Source organism: Sapajus apella, unplaced genomic scaffold (assembly GCF_009761245.1).
Source record: "Sapajus apella isolate SASKATOON/1434 unplaced genomic scaffold, GSC_monkey_1.0 scaffold42, whole genome shotgun sequence".
Classification (NCBI taxonomy): Eukaryota; Metazoa; Chordata; class Mammalia; order Primates; family Cebidae; genus Sapajus; species Sapajus apella.
The window spans coordinates 19703191-19722626 of NW_022436982.1; the positions used below are offsets into that span (position 1 = coordinate 19703191).

Sequence of the window (19436 nt, forward strand, 5' to 3'; positions counted from 1 at the left end):
ATCAATGAAGATAGAAAAACAAATCCTCAAAAAGTCTGCATTTAGAGATTAGCATTTTTAGAACACATTCAGCATTATAGCATTTCTTCTTTGTGGCATTATACTTTCTAAAACTTTGCATTAAGTGTATTTAACACAATGGTTTCAAAGTGACAACAAACGATATAAATAAAGCAACCATATTTTTTTCTTTTGTTTTTCAACATAACTTTTGTTCCCTCAATGTTAACGTTTCTTCCTTATGAGCTATTAGCTAACTCATGTTGTGTAAATTGGAATGAACTAGCTAGAAGGTTCAAAGACTTAGGTTCTAGTTGGACCCTCTTCTATATCTTAAATCATTTAAATGCTCCATTCTCAGCCTTCTTACCTACAGAATGGTCTGGTGGAATAAGATGATCTATATAGTTCCTTCTCTCCTGACATCCTATGATTTTATTAGTCTTTGTCTATGGACAAACAGCAGAGTTTCATACTCATGAAGGCAATTTAATCAATATGACAGGCAATCTGGATCATTTACAACATTGCCTTTATTAATTAATTAATTCATTAATTAATTCATTTATTCTTAGCCCTAAGCAGGACATCAAAAAATTTGGCTATAAACTCATAATTGTTTCTCTCTACAGAAATCTTTAGTAAAAGGTGAAAGATTTATTCATTATGAAGAGAAAACAGAGCATATTGCCTTTATTTTTAATTGTATGGTAGAAATTATTTTTCTTTTTGATTTAGCTGGATAATTGCTTGAATACCTTCCAGGACCATTTGGCAGCAGAATTTCAAATTTCAACTTCCATATTATCTCATTGCCATTACACTCCGTTGACCGCTAATCCTGGTCTGAGGGCCTTTCTCTTTAATTTAACAAGTATTCTGAATACACAAACTCATGTGAAATTAACAATAACAGTGAAAAATGAATGCACCTATTCCATTTTGAGGATGTGTTTGGTTCTGGTGCGTGTTTTTATTGCATCTTTAATGTGTGTGGTATCTGTGTCAGTTAATCAAATTGCATGTGGATGAATCTATGACTGCTTTTAAACCATGTCTTCCCTGTTATATAAAACCCTAGTTTTAGCCAGTCAGGGAGATGGATTTGAGACTGAGCTCCTCTCCCCTTGGCTGCAGCACCCAATTAAAGTCTTCTTTCTTGGCAATACATGTCATCTCAATGGTTGGCTTTCTGTGTGGTTGAGCAGCAAGACCTAGACCAAACCCTTGGTGTTTCAGTAACATGCCCCAGAACTTTGCTAGATCTCAGGTTGTCATCAATTGTGCAGTCCAAGAGAGAAGAAGAACAGTTTATAAGAGCTCTATAAAGACTGTGAGATACTTTGTTTTACAACCTGGATCTTTACATGAGAAAGTTAAGTCTCCAATTCCCTTTCATCAGAATCAAAATGTTTTGGTTATCAATTGTTCTTTGTACACTATATTTCTTTGTTCCCTCAGCAAATGATGGGACTTAACTATATAAAGACAGCTCTCCCAAAGAGGGGCTCCAGGGAGGAGTTTATGATCATCTGCCTCTAAAAAAATCATTACTTCACATCAAAAGTCTTAAATGAACTTAGGATGTTGGAGGGAATTTCAGAGACATCTGGTTCAACCTACTCACTTAAAAAATGTAGAAATTGAGGACCAGCATGGGGCTCTTGGTGAAAAGAGCTCAACCTTACGGCTTTAGACATGAAGTCCAGATATTTTTTCCAAAATATGTAAATTTAATTCTTAAGAATTCTTATATTAGTTATTTTTCCATTAATAGTATTTAATACAAGACACCTAAAATGTACAGTTCAAGAGACAGTCCAGAGTCTTTCATTTTTAAAGATATAAATGGAGAAATCAAATTGGAAAAATATAGCTTTTACTTACACATGTAAAGATACTTAATTTCCTTGACAATTATATCAGTACTAACCTATATCAGGTATATTTTGCTGGTGAAGTTGTATTGAGGGGAAACTTTTCTCTTGGAACCAAATAAGTGCAAATGTAGCAAAATGACCCTGTAGTGTTCTCTCTGCATAAAAATATCAGTGGATATCAGCCTACAGACAGAACTGGGTCATCAGTTCAGATTTGTAGCAGTTTTTGGGAAAGTACAGCTAGTGCTCGACTTACGACCACGATTGGGACCGGCAGACCGGTCCTAACACGATTTGGTCGTAAGTTGAGTAGGCTATATGTACAGTTGAAATGGTGCACGAGGAGATGGTAGTGCTGCTGGAAGCTGGTCCGCACTGTTGTAGGCCCAGCTGGGCAACGTTTGTGCTGCCAGACATGGAGCAGTCGTGGCTAGCGATTGTGGTCGTAAAGTCGAATGGTCACAAGTTGCATAGGTCATAAGTCGATCAATACCTGTAGCTATGGTATGAAGAGAGCAGAATGATTGAGACAATTAGGGTTGAGGGTTATCAGGTTACATTGCTGCCTTAAATGTGATTAATTCCAACGAGCCAGTAATAATGAGCCTTTGCCTATGGATTGTGACTTTAATTCTTGCTTGTTTTGGGAGAAACATGATACTTTATTCAATGACTATAGTGAATTAACAGTAGCTGGAGCAAGAGGAGAAAGGAGGTGGTTATCTAATCAAACATTTAAAATAAGAGTGAAATATATTATTGAAAATATTGACAGCATAATTTAAAAGTCTGTAAGTGATTATAATAAAGCTAATAATTTTCTATTCAAATTCAGCCTCCTCAAGACATAGACATTACTAATGCTCATTCAGCAATACTAAAAAGAATCACAGAAACCAAAGAAAAATGCCTTGTGTCTGTAATAATACTAGTTTCAAATACTATCTAAATTTGTTCTTAGATCAAAGGATTTTGAAGAAAAAGATGTACGGGGAATTTGCCTGATGCTACCAATAAAAAAGGTAAGTCAGATGTGTTTATATGATCATTTAATAAAAAAGAATCATCTTAAGACCCAGATTTTTTTTTTTGTTTTTTGGCTTTCTTCTCCTTTATTTAGACACAGGTCTAAAGTAGATGCTCAGAAAAATCTCCACATATAAGTTTTTTTTCTATTATGAACGAGAGATGACAATATTCAATATTTTTATAACATTAGTGAATAAATTTATTTATAAAATTTTGATGTTCTAATAAAAGGTACTAAAAAACACAACCAAAAGTTTGTCAAGATTATAACCTAGTTTGTTATGGAGAAAATGTTAGCTTTCTAAATCACTCTGTAGGAATTTTATTGATTTGTTCCCATTTTTATTCTTCTTTTCTATTCCTATTTTGTGTTACTGCTTTTACCATTTCTTATTATCACTAACCCAAGAGATCTAACCTAGGTTAATCTTTGTTAACAACAAATGAGAATTACGCATTTACTGAGTCTGGTCTCATTTGCTTATATGTTGCTGACATTTATTTTTATGACAGCCATGTGGAAACTTCTCTTGCTTTCTCCCAAGATTAAAACCACACAAAATATTTATGATTATTTTTAGGTTTACTCTGTTGATACTATAGGTTACAGACAGTGTGAACTTCAGTTATTTAATGTAAAAGCATGTTTCAGTTTTATAATTTGCATAATTCATGTAGTCAGGCTTGATTAGTGTAGCTGTGTTGAAATTTGTGTTTAGTTTAGGGCCAGCATTTCAAACATGTTTGGTTAACATTGTTGATGTGAACAATAAAGCAATCAATCTCTACTAATTCGTGTCCACATAGAAATAGATAATTACATGCGTGGGAAGACAGGACCATGAACTATTTGGTTGATGCTATTGAATATTAATGGGAGAATTAGAGCAATCAAGAATTATCCTTACACTATTTTTTCCAAATACTCCAGAGGTCAATGAGCATAGAAATGTGAACATGTCATTTAACATGTTTGGTTTGTATTATCTGTCATATACACAGTTGATATCATGATAATTTGATAAATAATTCAGCAATAGAGCAAAAATGATCTTTTCTTTCTGTATCCACAGCCAAACTCTCCAGACATTTTAAAACTTTCTTTCAAAATTTCTAGCATAGATTTTTCTAATGTAATACTTCCAGATACTGCTGACAGTGACTGTGTCTTTCCAGAATCATATAATTAAAGAAAAAAAAGTAAATTTCCTCCAACATGCTTTTTAAAGTTCTGTAAAAATTTCAATATGGGAAGGAAAAGTAAAATACTGTTTTTTTCCTCTGTGCTTTTACTGGATATTACTTTTCCTTGGCAGTCTCTTATCTTTACTTGGCTAATATTCCTGGTCTTTCTTAACTGTAAAAACTGAATCTCCAAAGAGGTTATTCATTTTACTGGACTCTTTGATTTAAAGTTGGTTTTTTGTTTTACCCTGAACCTACTTTACCTGCTCTGAACTGAACACAATACAATCTTCCTATTGTAGAATTTTCTTTGGGTTCATAACCTTAGTGTCCCTTATGGCTTATTCCACAATGTTCTTGTCACAGTTTTTGTTTCCTTTGGTATCAGTGTTCGTTGTATTCAGAAAGTACCGATTCTGTGAAATTGAGTTGTTTGGAAAGTTGTTGGAAGAGAATCTACTGTTTCTCTCTTATAAAGCTCCTCAAGACCTTATTGAGGCATGTATTGCTAAGAGCTAGTTTAGATTCTTTGGGGACCTCGTTTAACTTCCTATCACTTATTATATTCTTCTGCAAGTGGAAAGCCATCTAGGAGAACAGGTAAGAGAGGCTGAAATATTTACTGTGGTGAGATGGGATGATGTTCTTTATTCATAGATGGTATATTTTGGCAGGTAGTGATACTTTTGTTTTTTCCTCACTCTCAATATACTTGGTACCATATGGTAGATCTTAGGCTAAAATATAATAAGTACAAATAATGTCTCTTATTTTGGAGTCAGATCTCTCTGTATCTTTGAAGGAAAAAGAAAGTAATGCATATTTAATATCAAGATGAAACATTAGCACTATAGTAAAGTTAATTCTTCATTCATCCATCATTCATTAAAGAGATATTGGGTTTCTACTATGTGTCAGGCTCTATACAAGTGTGGTGCTATAAAGATGTTCAAGATATTGTCATTGTTCTTCAGAATCTCTTTGGCAAATGGGAAAGTTAAGCATGTATAAATACAATGCAATACAATGCACCAGAAAGAAGATACACAAGTTTTCTTGGGATCACGTATTTCTGTCCACATATTTTGGTGAAAGATTTGAGACTGTTCTCAACTAATAGGTTCATGTAAGAATTTCCCTATGCAACCTCCAGCCTAAGAAAGATGATTTATGATCTTTTAAATTTATTATTTCAGGGCTTAGTGAAAGCCAGGCAGACATGGGGGTTTGGGCATTAGGTTTGTGGTATTGGGTGCATGTTAGACAGTGGGTGTTCTTATTCCTCCTCATGCCTGTGGTCATCACAGTTACCAGCCTTATGTTGACACTGGCCGGAGTTCTGTGTCTGTGGCCCTTAGGCAACCCCGACTTGGTTAGCCTTAGTTTCAGGGTTTCAGATGATCACAAACATAATCATCTGTCATTGCAGATGCTGTTTTGGTATCTAGAAATGCCTGTGTTCCTCCACCATGAAGTCCGTAGGTCTCGTGTTCTTGCTGCCATGCAGTTAGGGTGATCATTTTCCCCCACATCTGCCATCCTTGTTCTTCCTATACCTGGTTTTCATTGTAAGCAAGAAGTTGTCATTGAGAGACCTCTAGAAGTGGCTGAGACTTTAGAGATGTGCCGACCCATGGGTGGGGTTAAGCTTTTTTGTTTCAGAGAAAAGCAGCATCAACCAAAATGGGGATTCCTCTGAGCCATTATGATGGGGCTTTTAAAAATTGAGCCACCTAATTGCATGGAGGCAGAACCATGTTTGCTGGCTCCTTAATCTAAGAGGTTGAATTTTGACAACATATTTTCACTTCACTTTGGTGACTGATAAGAATGATCAGGTTGGATCTAATTTTTGTTGTGTGAAGAAGACCCCTTAAGAAAACTCTGACCATACCTCAAGCCCAGTAGGTCATCTGTTCTCCCTTTTTAATAAAATCCAGTGCCAAGTACAGGTGAATGAGTAATGGCAGCTTCAATGAATGGTCTGATCCTATAAAAACACTGAAGTTCCAGAGAAAAGTGAAGAAAGACAATATTTGGCCACTTATTTTGTTCAGTAGAGATATGCTTTAACTCATCTGATTTTATTTCTTCTCACCATTAGAAATTATAAGCCTAGAATGTTTGGGAGAATGAGGGATTGTGTATTGAAATTGAGCTAATTCTATTAACATCCTTCACCGTTGACTAAAAAATATATACCTTGAGATATATAAAGGCTGATGATTGTTTTGGGGAAAATAAAGAAAATTTCAACATGTCAGAAGACATTAAAAATTATACTGAGCATGAATTTTTCTGTGGTAAGAGACCGTCTGATTATGAAACTTTCATGAAAGGTCTTTCATAAGAATACCCCAGTTGCTAATCTAGATCTTATATGCACAGGTCTGTGCTTCTCTACAATATAACTACTATTTTATTCTAATTACTAGCATCTATCATTTGAGAAACCCTCCCTTCTATTCAGTGGATTGATCTGCCCCAGGATTTTTCTGCATTATTCTAGCAATGTTATGCAACAAAACCCTATAAACGGCTGGTCTTCAATATGTTTCGACCTATGAAAATGGAAATTTTCATGTGCTTAAAGTTAAAAACTTCCTGAACACCGTCCAGAGTAGTGTTCCAGATTTTATATGAACAGAGATGAAATTTTTTTTTTTTTTTAAACAAACTTTACAAAGGATTGGCACTCCAGGTCCTCCCGAGGGGTTGAAGTAATGTGGTCTCCCCAAGCGTGCCTCTTTTCCAGCTTTATCCGTGTGAGTGGAAATAGCTTGCAGACGTGCTTGCTTGTTTGTTTATCCATGTCCAGCCAACAGCTGTAGGTGCACACGCAAACCCACACATGTACCCACATACATTTTGAGGGCAAATGTTAATTCATTTAGCAATAGAGAGCAAGAGAAACATGTTTTTTTACTACCTATAATTTGAATGGTAGATTCTTTCACAAATAAGCTAGTAACTAACTTTTTATGGAGAGCTGTGCTGGTTCTGTTCATTCACCTCCCTCCTTTCAATGACCTGTCCAAAGATTTGAAATTGACATGTCTAAAGAGGACCCTTCATTATCTTAGGCAGGGCCCATCTACCACTTAGTTTCTTCTTAGTGGAGAGGATGACAAAAGAGTATGGTGATGCCTTCTTTAATTAAATTTGAGTAACGGCTGTTAGTGGTTACAGCTCAACAAGTAGTTTGTCCAGGGTATTTTAGGAAGAAAAATGCACATGTATTTCCTGCTTATTTTAATTGTTCTTTTCTGTACTATGAGCAAGTAGGTTGATGTATTGACTTTTTCTCACTAATGACATTTGGCCACATGCAGACACCTATTCAGCTATTCAGTAAAGACAGATCCCCAAGTCCCAGTCATGACTGTAAAGCAATAAAGGAAATTTCAGATTATTTGGAAAACATTGTTTGATAGGTGACAGAGCTTTTTCTTACACATCACAGAAGCAGCACGGCAAAGAGGAAGAAGAAGATCTGGGAGACATATATTCTGCCTTTAGGTTCTGATCCTTTTGATTACTGTCTGCGGAAGACTTGGGCAAGTCACTGAGACACTTCAGTCTCAGTTTCTTGACTGATTGTGAGGATTAAATGAGAGAATAACAACAGTTAATATCTGTTGAGTGGGCAGGGCATGGTGGCTCATGCCTGTAATCCCAGAAACTTGGGAGGTCAAGGGGGGGGCGGATCACCTGAGGTCAGGAGTTCGAGACCAGTCTGGCCAACATGGTGAAACACCATTTCTACTAAAAATGCAAAAATTAGCCAGGCTTGGTGGCACATGACTGTAATCCCAGCTACTCTGGAGGCTGAGACAGGAGAATCACTTGAATCTGGGAGGCGGAGGTTGCAGTGAGCTGAGATCACACCATTGCACTCCAGCCAAGATGACAAAAGTGAAACTCCATCTCAAAAAAAAAAAAAAAATCTGTTGAGCACCTTCTGCTATGTGTTTTAACTCACTCACCCCTATGAGGTAGGTGCTGTTATTATCCTCATTGTAAGGATGAGGAAACTGAAGCACAGAGAATGCGGTAACTTGCCACAAAGTGAAGGAACCGTGATTGGAATCCTTCATGTCCCGCTTTACAGACAAGAATTTTGTCACAAAATGTTGAGTGACTATACAATGTGTACTACAAGGCATAAAGCAAATAGCAAATGTAGCATATGCAGGTTGTAGCTTGACTGCTAAAACTATTAAAGTGAACAAAGCAAGCTCACCTTCAGGCTTCCCTTTGCCTTCTTTTTCTTTGACTATATATCTGGCTTTCTTTGATATATTTCTCCTGTATCTATTTATTTATTTATTTGTTTGTTTATTTATCTATTTTTGAGGCGGAGTTTCGCTCTTGTTACCCAGGCTGGAGCGCAATGGCACAATCTCAGCTCACAGCAACCTCTGGCTTCTGTGTTCAAGCAATTCTCCTGCCGCAGCCTCGCAAGTAGCTGGGACTACAGGTGTGCGCCACCATGCCCAGCTATTTTTTTTTTTTTTTTGTATTTTTAGTAGAGATGGGGTTTCACCATGTTGACCAGGATGGTCTCGATCTCTTGACCTCATGATCCACCCGTCTTAGCCTCCCAAAGTGCTGGGATTACAGGCGTGAGCCACTGCACTCGGCCTCCTGTACCAATTTATAAAATTGCGATGTTTTTCTCCTAAAGGTTCAGATCGGAGTGTGAACTGCTGTGTAACTCTTAAGTTCCTGTTAGAGCTCTTGCAACTTAGGTAAAGCGGGCTCTCAACACTACCCCACTCAGGTTTTTGTCCACAGTTCTCAAATGTTCTCAGTGTCCATAACCAGTGGCCATGAACAGTATAGCTCCCTTGAGGCCTTTTTGCTCCCTCCTTCCAATTGAGCCACATTCTCTTGGAAACTTGTCTTCTGACTCATTCTTTCCAACTCTAAATACTTACCTACTTACTTATATATCAGGGCTACATACTTAGTTCCTAAGTTGGATACTCTAAAATTATGATGGTGGAAATTTTGTGCTGCTTCTCCTGGGCAATTCGTATGAATTCATGAGAAGTCTTTTGGAAATGGCAGTAGAAAAAACACAAGCTTTGGGGGCAGAATTAGGTTCAGGTGTTGCCTCTGCCACTTCTTAGCTCTGTGCCCTGAGGCAAATCACTTAACTTCTCTGACTCAACTGGATCTGCGAAATGGGGATAATAATAACTGGCTTACACATACTGAGTATTTGTCAGGAGGCAGGCAGTGGGCCAGGCGCACAGATTTGGTTGCTTGTTCATCACATCATCCTGCACTGTAGGTGGGTCAGGAGCCTGAAGCTTTGAGAGGATAAACACATTAGCTAAGGTCTCACAGCCAGTAAATGTTGGAGCTGGAATTCTAACTTAGGTCTGCCTGACTGCGGAGCTTATGTTCTTATCTTTTACTAATTGCTCCCTTTATGATATATGCACTAGTAACTTCTTAAGATATTTGTAGTTTAAGTGAAATAATGTATATAATGTATCTAGCTTACAGACAAGCACATATTTTAAAAGAGATATAGTTGCCTTTAATCTGCCCCTTTTCCCAAAGGCCCTCCAATGATGGGAAAATTGTCCTTGGCAAGCAAGATAGGGGGCTATTTTTGTCTGGGTGATTGGGGCTGGAGAAGAGGAGAACCAGGAGCTTTTCTGCATCTCAAATCAAACCAGGCTGGCAGCTTTCAACTCTGTCTATACATAGGCCTGGCGGGCCTTGTTGGTTATGTCTTTATTTAGAATGTCATGTCCCTTTTTGAACTTTGTAACCTGAGAAAGAGTGAACAACTGAAGGAAGAATGAAAAAGATTAATGGATTAAAATATATTTGCAAAAAACAAAATCTCATAGGAATGGGGGATACTTAGCCTGGTAAAGAGGAGACTGAGGGATATAATTCTTGATATAATTCAAGGATTATATTATTGATATTGACAACATGTTGTTTTCCAAAGGTGAGAGGTTAGACATGTTGCCATCCAAATCCTTTCAAAATCTAAAATTTCATGTCTGAAAATGAAGAATGAAAGAGTTAGGATTAGAGTAGAGATTTCAGAACCGTAAGGCTTAAAGACAGCAAAAATCTGATAGTAAGTCCTGTGTTCTGTAGATATGTTAGGCAAATAGGTCTTTCCTTCTTTCTGCGATTGCTCCTATTCTATTTGGGTGAGAGGTAACACTTTATATTGTGTGTCCCAAAATAGCTCTTTGAACACAATTGATGTGAAAAGTTCTGTGGGTTTTTTTTTTTTTATATTAATTCATAACTTTTCTTTTAAAAACTATGAATATGTATTTTGTTTTCTATAAGTAATGGTCACGCAATAAAGATTTTTTAGTAATTTACACCATAGCATAAATAAGGTTAACTGCTCTATTGAGCTGAATAAGCATGAAAAGTGTATTTGCTCTAGTAATTGTCTTAGCTAGATGCTCCTGGGCAGTGAGCAGCTCTTGTATATGTGGTTTTTGAGGGACCATGCCTCCCTCATTCTTAGGACTCCACTATCTTCTGGAGCCCCGTCTTCCATAACATTCAGCTGGTGGAAGTGGGAAGAGAGGCTGAAGGAGGCCTACCCTCTTCTTAAAAGTGATTGATCTCACTTGGGTTCACATTTCATTGTGACAGCTAGTTACACGACCACAGCTAACTGCAAGGTAGGCTGGGAAAAGTAGCCTACTTGCCTGACCAAGGAGAAAAGGAAACAGAGTTTTGTAAATAGGTAGCATTGTCTACTACACACATTTAGAAATGGTTTTATGGAAACAGTTACCAGTGCTCACAGAACATTTGCCTGTTAACTATAATAGTTATGCATGTATAAAAATTTTACAAACTCTGGGCCAGAGCGTTTGTTATAAGATTTCACTTCCCCGCAGATTTAAGTATTATACCTTTCTATCCATGCTCTTCCTTTCCCTCTTCCTCTCCTCACCTTGCTTGCATCCTTATAGCTTGGGGCCACTCTCTAACTTACATACATTCTGGGCTAGGAGCCAGCAAACTATGAGCCTTTTTGTGTGACCCAGGAGCTAAGAACGGTTCCTACATTATTTTATGCACTGCTGTTGGGAATGTAAATTAGTACAATCTCTATGGAAAACAGTATGTCGAATTCTCAAAGAACAAAAAATAGAACCACCACACAAGCCAGCAATGCCACTACTAGGAAATCAACATATCAGCAATGCCACCAAAAGGAAATCACTATATCAAAAAGATACCTGCACTTGTTTATCACAGCATCATACACAATAGTAATGTCATGGAATCAACCTAACTGCCCATCAACAAATGATTGGATAAGGAAGATGTGTCTAATGCACACACATCATACACACACAATGGAATACTGTTAAGTCATGAAAAAAATGAAATCATGTCTTTTGCAGCAACATAGATGGAACTGGAAGCCATTATCTTTTAGGTGAATCAACGTGGACACAGAGTCAAATATCACATTCTCATCTATAAATGGGAGCTAAATAACATATACACATAGACATAGGGTGTTGAATAATAGACGCTGGAGACTTGGAAGGGTGGGAGCAGGGTGAGGGATGAGAAATTACTTAGTGGGTACAATGGGCACTATTCAAGTGATAGTTGCACTTAAAGCTTAGACTTTAGCGGTAAGCAATATATCTATATGACAAAACTGCACTTGTACTCCTTATTTTTTTAAAAAGAATGGCTTCTACATTTTAAAATGTTGGGAAAAAATTCAAAAAGAATTTTTGATGACATCTTAAAAATTATACGAAATTCAAATTTTTGCTTGCTTCTACCTGTATCTAAAAAGAAAAGCAGTTGCAACAGAGACTATATGGCACATAAAGCCCAAAATGCTTACCATCTGGCCCTTTGCAGAAAACGTTGCAGATTACTGGTCTAGGTCACAGGACAGTGGAGGGCCTCTGCTGTGGGATAAAAGCATGATAAACAGGCTGTAAGTGTGCTGATCAGGGACAAGAAAAGGCAAGTGGAGACCACGTTCTTAATCCCTGATAATAGTTATGAGAAAGAGAAGAGAGGATGGTGATCAAAGTTAGGAGAAGAGACTTGTATTATGTTCAATGCAGGAAAGGAAATGAGATCAAGATATGATGAGAATAAAGGGTCCTACCAGGAGATTTGGAGATGAGACCTGCAATCTGAAGTCCACTCCTGGTATTTCACTTATGCTTCCTTTACCCCTTTAAAATTCATATTCATGTGCATGCTGCATCTCCCTAGGCTGCATTGTTTTGTTTTTTAATCTCCTACAATAGCTAGAATAATGTGTTTTACTCAATGGGTACTGAGAGAACGTTAATTGATTGCGTGAATGAATGAAGGGAATCTGGGCTGTGGTCATTTGTATGACACCTCTGTTAAAATTTGGAGAAATTGACTTATTTGGGAATATGCAGCATCTTAAACAAATGTCTTGGCAAGAATAAGGTGCTATAGATTTCGCTGTCCTCTTCCCATCTGGTCTGGCACCATTGTGTGGGAAGAACCTGCACTGAAGGATGCGGTCTCCCTGGATGGAGTAATAAGGACGTTTTTGTTGGAAGGACCTTAAGCACACATACAGCTTAGCAAGTATGATGATTAGCTTTGTGTGCCAACTTGAATGGGCTAAGGGAAGTTCAGATAGCTGGTAAAACATTATTTCTGGGTATGTCTGTAAGGGTGTTTCCAGAAGAGGCTAACATTTGGATCTGTAGACTGAAGAAAGTTCACCCTCACCAACACGAGTGGGCAACATTCAATCTGTTGAAAGCCTGAATAGAACAAAAAGGCAGAGGAAGGGTAAATTAGTTTTCTCTTCCTGAGCCAGAACATCCTTCTTCTCCTGCCCTTGGACATCAGCATGCCTTATTCTCAGACCTTCAAGTTTGGACTGAAACTACATCACCGGCTTTCCTGGGCCCCCAGCTTGCAGATGGCAGGTCATGAGACTTCTCAGCCTCCATAATTATGTGAGCTAGTCTTTTACAATAAATATCTCCTTATATACCTTTAGGGTAAGCATGAGCTGGAAAGCATTTACATGTCCTATTGGTTCCATTTTTCTGGAGAACTCTAATACAGCCAGATTCTTGCTTTACACCTGCCTATACACAGGTCAGCTCTCCAGTCTCCTAAATTTGCTCAAAGTGGTACAATGCAAAGGAATTGTCAGGCTGTTTGTCTCCAGCATGTAAATTGCTTAGTGGTAGTATGCCTCCTCAAATATTCAGACACTGATCAATTTTCAGCTTAAAGGATGAGCAAAAGCTAGTTCAGGGGAAAAGGTTATATGCCATAAAAACACTTCATGCCAGATATTGGAGAAGTGTAGAAATTGGAGCCTGTATAAATACCTCGATGCTGTTCCATTTGGATATATGCCACAAAAAATAACCTAGAGTAGTTCTGAAAAAGTGTCAATAAATCATCTATTTAGCTTGACACTGCAATGTACCAGTTTATTTCTTTTATAAGCTTAAGTGCTCTTCAAAGCCAGACAACTTTAAAGCTCTAATTTGAAACTTATCCCCACATAGGCCTAAAGGATGACCAAAAACTACTTTAGAAGGAAGATTAGGGAAGGGGGCTCAACTTCTGCTTGACTCAAATAACTGACATTTCCATGGTTCTAACATGGTATCCCTGACCATAATAGAATTTTTAATTATGAAAAATTTCATTCATACACAAAAGGAGAGTAAATAACAATGAGTGGCCATCAACAATGGTCACCCAGCTTTAGCATTTATAAATATTTTTCGGATATTGATTCCTCTATTTCTTTACTAACAGTCTTCCCCCTACTCTTCCACTGGAGCATTTACAAGAAAATTGAGACATCACATTATTTCACCTCTATATTCTTCAAATAGAATTTTGTGTTGAAATTCTGACCTTGTCATTTATTATAATAGCTGTGCGACTGTGGAGAAGTTTTCAGAAATGTTTCCGAATCTCTATTTCTTCTCCTGTAAAATAGTAATGATGATGATGATGTTAATAATACAGACAGACATATATTCATTCCTTGTAGTGTTGCTATGAGGCATAAATGAGATAATGTATGTAAAGATTTCCAGCACATAGTAGGAGCTCAAACAAATTTTAGTTCTGTTACCCACTCATGGTGTTTGCTCAAGACATATTAGTTCCTCTAAAATTTAATTACTCCAACTCTCGTTGTCCTGCTCATTTAAATTCTAACAAAAATATATTCTGCATCATTCTAAATGTTTATAAAGCATAAGGGTAGAGGAGGAAATAACCTAATAAATATGAACAAAGACAAAAATATGAATTAAACAGTGGTTAGAGTAATACAAAGAAATATGTAATATGCTATTGACCCAATATGCTTTTTAGAAGCAGATGGAAATGTAGATATTTAAATGCACAAATGTATAGTTACATATACTTGCAAACTGGTTGTAAGTTTTGCATTAATACTTTATTATAAGTTCAAGCAGAAGAGTCCTTCATTTTCTTCTTTATCCTGTTTAATGCTTAGAACATAAATAAGTAGTAGGTTTTCAATGAAGACAGATTTCCAGACAGATTCTTGAAAAATGATTGTTTTAAGATGTCATGTTTGATGGTTTCTCCCTGATTTCAGCAACTGAGCTGATGATAATTTATTAATGTATAAAATATATTGGAATGTTAACTATCTAAGACCCCAAAATCTTAATTTAGAATTGTAGAAACTAAGGCTCACACTGGAATAGAAAGTTTTACTTCTTTCCAAGCTTTGCCTTTTAATTCTTTTCCTTGCCTCATCATATTTGCCACCACACCAAGTACAATGTTGAATGGAAGTAGTTGGAAACTTTTTAGCCTTTTTCTCAATCGTAGAAATAATTTTTTTTTAATATTGTATCATTAGTTATACTAGCTATAGATTTTTCCAAATGCTTTTTTCAGATTGAGAAAGTTGTTTTTCTATTTCTAGTCTTCTGAGAGTTTTAAAAAAAGTCTTGAATGGCTGTTGAATTCTGCCAAATGCTTTTTGCATATCTGTTGAGTGATTGTATAGTTTCTCCCCTTTGGTTTATTAATACTGTGCATCAGTTGATTTTTTTGGGTTAAACTAACCTTGCATTCCTGGGGCAAATTCCACTTGGGAATAATGTATTATCCTTTTTATATATTTTTGGATTTGGTGTCCTAATATTTTGTTAAAGAATTTTGTGTATATCCCTTGGTCTTTAGTATTTTCTTCTTAAAATGTTTTAGTTAGGTTTTGGTATCAGGGTGATATTATGGGAAATAAAATGAGTTAGGAGGTGTTCTAAACAACTTTATTTTCTGAAAGAGTTTGTGTAAGATTGGTATTTTTTCCTCAAATGTTTGATACAATTCACTGGAAAAATAATTATGACTTAGAATTTCCTTTATGGGATTAAAAATTTAATTCAATTTCCTTACTAGAGATGTCTTTTCATATATATGAATATATAAATATGTAATTCCCCTCTACTTCTTCTTGGATCAGTTCTGGAATATTATAATTCTTAGAAAAATTTTTAAATTTTATCTAAGTTGTCAAATTTATTAGCATAAAGTTGTTTTCTTGTGTTCATAAACTTGTAAGTGGCAAAGAGTAAAGCAACCCAAGTCTTCTGATCTTATGTCCAGTGCTGTATGTACTATGCTACAATATGATACAAATCATGACTTTCCTAATTCGGCAAATATTTGTTGTTTTCTAGCCATGTGCCAAAATGTTTGCTGTGCTATGGAAATGCAGATTATTAAAATGATATCTTTAGCTTCAAAGATCCCATAGTCTAGAAAAGAAGATAAACTTATAGATCGATTCCATGTTTTTACAAAGTGATAAGGGCTACCATAAGTTTAACATCACAGAAGATGAAGTGATTAATTACCTCTGGAAGTAGAAAAATCAGAGAAGGGTTTATAGAGATGATGATACCTACACTTAGCCTAAAAGAGCTGTAGGAATATCCTAGGAGGAAAAATAATTCAAGGTAGTGAAGAATGAATGTATAAAGGAACCAAGATGTGAAAAAGCAGGTTGTGCTCAGAGAAGAATGACAAATCTGTGTCAGTGAAGGTGGGCTCAGAACACTTTCACATGTAGATGGGGGTCAGATTTTGAAAGATCTAGCCTTACAGAAGGAGTCTAGGTTTATTCCCAGTGGCACTAATGGTTCAGGTCTCTAGAATCTATGTTTGCATGTCTTTTCCACTTCATGACTCCTATCAACACAAATAATGATAGAAAAACTCACTAAATATAAATTTTAAGATTCTAATCTATTTCTAGGCTGGCAGTTTACTCACCATAAGCTACTTGCTTAGAGGGTTAATCCTTAAGTTGATTATTTATCATGCAGTATTACCATCTCTCACTAAAAGGAACCTAGATTTGCTTTAAAAACAAATGTCACTCTAATCTAGAGAATGGGTAGGCATGAGCTGAAAAAATTGTGTCGTTATAATGATTCCCTGCCAGAAATTCTCCTCTTTTCTAGGACAGTGAGCTAAATTTACTGCTCTGTTCTTGAGCAGAAAGAATTTACAGTCAAAATAAAATAACAAAAAAATCCCTTTAGGTTTCAAAATAAATAATTTTAGAAGTATGGAAAGGAGACTCTTTTCATGGTCTTAATATTTTTGTTTTGTTGTGTTTGTTTGCTTTTTATTTTTAAAACAAGTTTGATAGTTGGCTTAAGTTTGGCCTACTGACCAAAATAAAGGAAGTTAGATCCTTATTATTTTGGTTTACTTGTTGCTGAGAGGTTCTTTAAAAGCATCGATTGGTTAAAAAGAGGATCACAATGACTTGTGGTGCTGGATTGTAAAAAATATGCAACTCTTAGAAAACTGACAAGCCACATATTTGTTAACTTGTTTGAACTGGTGAAGAAACACTAACACAATGTCTTCCTAAAGCTAAATTAAGTTGATGGGCTTATGTCGTGAACTCTGGTAAAATCAACTCCTAGGGTCAGTAGAGAAAACATCACACACTGTTAAATCTTTGTGGCACCTGAGAAGCAATAGAAATCTGTTATTATAAGCTTCTGTGAAGTACCCCAAACAGCACCATTGATTAAACCTATTATCAAAATGTGACCTAGTTCAGGTACCTAAGAAGGTAGTTATGAGAGCTCTTTCACTTTATCCTTTCAGATTAATCAAAATGTGCCCATAATTTACATCTCTAATCACAGGGAAAATCAGGAAATTACATGTTAGCACATCATAGAAACATGGTTTGGATGAATGAGCTCATTTCAGATATCCATTTAGGAGAGGATCAAGGTACAACTCTACTTCTTTCAGAGATGTGATCTTGGAAAAGTCTCTTGACTACTCAGTACCCATTTTTAATCTGTAAAATCAAGACTTTGCATTCTTAAGAATAAATATATTGTAAATTAGATAAGATAGCCTGCACAACATTCAACATAATTTTTATACATTTATTAATGATTGTTAATTTCTGAATGGCCAGATTGGTGACTTAGAAGTTGAATGTAAAGGTTTTAGTTCTTGTCCAGTCTGAAGACAAATTCAGCTTTCTTATAAAGTCATATTTCCCCAGATGTGCAGTATTTGTAGTTTTCTGGTCCTTTCTTCCACAGAATTTATTGAAAACTGAATTAGAACAATAATGATTACCAATAGTTGTGAGAGCTTTACAGTCTATAAAGCACTTTCATAGACTTTGTCTTTTTGGATCCTTATTCAACCCTTTAAGGGTTCCCAGTTTACAATGTGGACACTGAGGCCCAAAGTGGTAATAACTTGTGTAAGATCGTATAACTAGCACCAAGTCCAAGGCACTATATTTTCTACTGCAATATGTTTGCTGTGTGCATGTATTCCAGTATAAAATTCAGGTAACCATGAAAATCATCATCCAAGTTGGGACATTTTAGGGGGTGAAAGGAGATGACATAAATAATTATGCCAGGATCATAGAGGTAAACTGTGACTGTCTTGGGAAAACAGGAATATATTGGTACAATCCCTCTTGATATAATCCAAGTTTTATGCTACTGACGATCTATATGAGGTCTCTCAACCAGTCTCATTTTTTAGACCTCCTCTGACAGACAAAAGTATTATTTAAAAACTGAACCTTAAAATTTTCCAGAAAGGAAATATAAATTTAAAAATACTGGCTTTTAAACACAAGGCAAAAGAACACTCCTCCCTCCCCTCCCCCTCCCCCCTCCCTTACCCTCCCTTCCCCTCCCCTCCCCTCCCCTCCTTCCTATCTTTCCCTCCCTCCCTGTCTCTCCGTCCCTCCCTCCCTTCTTTCCTTCCTCCCTCCCTCCCTTCCTTCCTTCCTTCCTTCCTCTCTCTCTCTCTCTCTGCTCCATTCTTTCTTCCTTTCTGCCTTTTTTGATTTTTTCCCCCTCTTTCTTTCCTAAAGTCTAGCACTGGACTTTGGAGTTACAAGGATTCCAAGAATACAGTAGTTCCCCCTTATCAGCAGGGGATATGTTCCAAGACCCTCCCAGTAGATGTCTGAAATTGTGCATAATACCTAACTATATACAGACTATGTATTTTTCCTATATATACATACCTATGATAACATTTAATTTATACTTTAGGCACCATAAGAAATTCACAACAATATTAATGAAATAGGATAATTATAACAATATGCTTTAATAAAGGTTATATGAATATGGTCTCTCTCAATATATTGCACTGTACTCACCTAGTTTTGGACTGTGGTTGGACACAGGCAGTTGAAATCATGGATGCGGGGGACTACTGTACTTGCTAATGGATTATTTGTTTTTGAAAGAAGTGAGCAAGTAGTTGGCTAATCTTCCAAAAAGTACCCTTCTAGGCTTCAAGTTTTCATCTTCCTTCATAGCAGAAGGAGTGAAACACCATAGTGCAGCACTTCTTACACTGATGTCATGAAGAGCCAGTTAGTGTTATCTGACAATTACCTCTGCACCTCATCGAGGAAGATCCTAGGCAAATACAACCTCTCATATTTCTTGGCAGTTGGACAATTTCTAATCTTCCTAAAAACAAAATGTAAATCACCTCAATAAAACTTATCCAAGACATTCTAGGCTTAAATGGGCCTTGGTGAGGGGCAGGCAAGAGAGTCTATTTTTAAATTTTCAAGAGAAGAAAAATAGGGGGGCATAAGTAACTGAGAAAGCTTCGTGTTACACTTCATATATTTTCTGCTTTCCTCAGTGAGTCAATTTAACAGTGAATGAAAGGGATCAAACAGATAATACATCTGACAGAGCAACTCCTTTATTTTTGTTTTGTAATCCTGGCTCCAGCAGTTGCTACTTGTGTAACCTTGAGTGATTA

General features: G+C 36.5%; 1 long non-coding RNA gene and 1 other non-coding gene across 2 annotated transcripts in view; one reads left to right on the forward strand and one right to left on the reverse strand.

Moving 5' to 3' along the window:
* Positions 1–573: 573 nt before the first annotated feature.
* LOC116566177 lies at positions 574–686 on the reverse strand. Its single transcript, XR_004275776.1, has one exon. It is a non-coding gene; the product is annotated as a U5 spliceosomal RNA (small nuclear RNA).
* Positions 687–2766: 2080 nt separating this feature from the next.
* LOC116566159 overlaps positions 2767–19436 on the forward strand; it is a 191188-nt gene continuing 174518 nt past the window's right edge. Inside the window, exon 1 of the long non-coding RNA XR_004275765.1 lies at positions 2767–2902. This is a non-coding gene — a long non-coding RNA (uncharacterized LOC116566159). The remainder of the gene's footprint in view (positions 2903–19436) is intronic.